The sequence below is a fragment of the Parus major genome, chromosome 3, assembly GCF_001522545.3.
Source record: "Parus major isolate Abel chromosome 3, Parus_major1.1, whole genome shotgun sequence".
Taxonomy (NCBI): domain Eukaryota; kingdom Metazoa; phylum Chordata; class Aves; order Passeriformes; family Paridae; genus Parus; species Parus major.
Window position 1 is genome coordinate 47,917,506 of NC_031770.1, and position 2,819 is coordinate 47,920,324.

The following is a 2,819-nucleotide window of genomic DNA, read 5'->3' on the forward strand; positions in this document are numbered from 1 at the left end:
CGACAGGGGGCCCGTGCTCGCTCCCAGTCTCCATTCCCAGGAACCAGCTTGGGCAGCTGTAAGCGCAGGGTGCTGCGCCCCTGCCACCTCCCCGCCCTCGCAGGCCCTGCACTGCGGCCTAGGGATGCCTGCGGGCTCGGCAGTGCCGGGTCCGCCCGGGCAAACAGGGCCGGCAGTGCGGGCCGGGCAGTGCCGAACCCGCCCGGGCAAATGGGCCCGTTCCCAGGCGGCGGCAGTGACGCAGCGATGGCTGCTCTAAGGAAAAGGCTCAGGTGAACAGGGAAGAAATCACCCCCTCATCTGCGGGATTCCCATCAAACACCTACAGCTAAATTTATTTCCCTCCCGTTGCTAAATTGATCTAATAAAATACTTTTTTGTTGTCTGGTTGTTTTAAAAATTACCCTAGGCAATCTCAGAATCATGGAATGGTTTGGGTTGGAAGGAGCCTTACAGATCATCCAGTCCCTGCTCCCCTGCCATGGGCAAGGGCACCTCCCACTAGACCAGACTGCTGAAGCCCCATCCAGCCATGCCTAGAGCACGTCCAGAGATGGGGCAGCCACAGCCTCTCTGAAACACAGTTTGTTAGAAACCAACATAAGACAAGTTTCCTGACCTTAGGACCATATAGTACCATGTGTGCTGACTACAGGTGCTGGGGAAAGAAAAATAAAAAATCTTTGCTAACACAGTCTCCAAATGAAACGCACAATCCCAGGTGTCTGTGCCAGTAACAAGAGGATGGAGTTGTGTGGTAGTGTCTCCATGTTGTAATGTTTCTTTATCATGTAAATACCTAAACAGAACTATTTTGTGCCAGAGAACAATGGCAATGACCCCAAAATGGAAATGTTAAGTCTGGACATCATGTGTGTGCAGAGGCAGGTAACACAAGTAAATATCTGAGTAGCAGAAGGGATGCTCCCAGTGGGAAAGAAAGTAGCAGTTAAAATATATGGCAACATCTGTCAAACAATCATAAGTTGTTCCTGAAACTATAACATTTTTTTGCACATACTAATTTCTTTGCAATGCTTTAAATTAGTGGCTTCAGTAAGATGATCCAGATATCCTCAGGTGGCTTTTGGAGAATGTGTATTTCCACGTTACACAAAGATGGTGCATGCCGTGTAGATGGAAGTAGGTGAAAAGCGGAGCTGTTCGGCAAAATAAGTCAAGAAAAGACAGCATTCTTGCAGAAAAATTGTGATTGGAGATTTTATTTTGGTAAATTTGTTGATTTGTCATGCTATATTAACTCCATGACAATCGTAATTAGTATTTACTTGCCCAGCTGTAATGATACCAGAATATAAACTGAGGGAAGTCTATAACTTAGATTTTCTTGGTGGTGGTGGAGGGAGGCACAGGGCAGCCTGGGTTTCTGTCAAGAGATGAGACAAGCAAGTAGCACTGTAATTATCCAGGAGGTTGAAGGCAGATGTGAGACAGTATTATTTCAGGTACAGGTACTTTAACCACTATGGGTTCTGGTAAACCTCTCTAGCTGTATCTAGGCTGAGGTTTGCTTCAACACAGTGGTCCATTCAGACAGGGAATTTGGTTGGCATGTAGTGAAATGTCTCCCCAGATAGTTGTCTGAGTTTTCCTTTTTCTTGCAAAAACCAGAGTGGGATGGAAATAAATTTTAATGATCATGTAAGGGTGGCTGGGGTTTAGGATGGATGCAAAAGCCTTGTTCCACAGGCTTAGATGGAGTTTTTGAGCCTTTATTCCTTACCTGTGAGACAGTAATTACATTACTTTCCTACCTTCTGGAAGAGTTGTATTAATTGATTACTAGGCACATTCTGGATTCATATACCAGGGTGTGGAATTCTTGCATGTTGACTGCAGGCCTCTCATAAAATTAGAGGATGTTATGTTTTTCCTTGCATAGATGGGAGCAAAAATATATGGATTTCCTACCATTTGCCAGACCTGCCTACTACCCTTTCTGTTTTCCATGTCATAGAAATTCATTCCTCCCATTACTTTTGTTGTTGTTGTTGTTGTTTTTTTTTTTTTTTCAAACAAGGCAAAACAGATATTCTAGTTTTGGTTGAGATAGAGTTATCGTATCAACTAAGTGAGCTATTACTAACTGTACTAGTAGTAGTCAACTGAATACAAATACTTCAGGATACTTACATTTTATATCAACAGTGCAGAAGAGGCCTGTAATTTAATTTTTTTTTCTCACATACTGATTTGGAGTGATTGGAACCAATATTAAAAGCAAAGAAGTCAATAAAAGTCATCATCTGTTCACAGAGGAGTCAGTATAAAATAGCAAGGGCAAAATGTGACTGATAATTTGCCATGATTAATAGTTTAATCAGTACTAATTACATTACATAATGCCAAACATATAGCAGGAGATCTTGCCTGAACTAATATTTTGCCATAATTTCATTAATATTCATTTTCATCAAGCTGGCTGATACCTGTGTGAAACAGCTTGGAAAAATTTCGTCATTTGTAGTCCTGTGTTTCTGGGGCAGTGCAATCAATCATGCATGAGGTTATAGAATAAAATATAATCAACACCTACCTAATCTTCATATTGTGAGCTAGATTTCTGTGTCACTTGGTCTTTTTATGTAATTCTGCTTTTTAACTGACTTCCCTTTGTCATTTGAATGTCAACAAAAAGTCTCTATTGAACAAGGGCTGTTGAAATTATGGTACAGTAATTGGGATAACAACATTATATTTTGCCTTCAGTTGCTGTACTGGGAGACCAGAAAAGAGTTATTTTTGGGCATATTACCTAACTTGTCTGGTTGGTTGCCTTTAAATAAGATGTGTGTTTC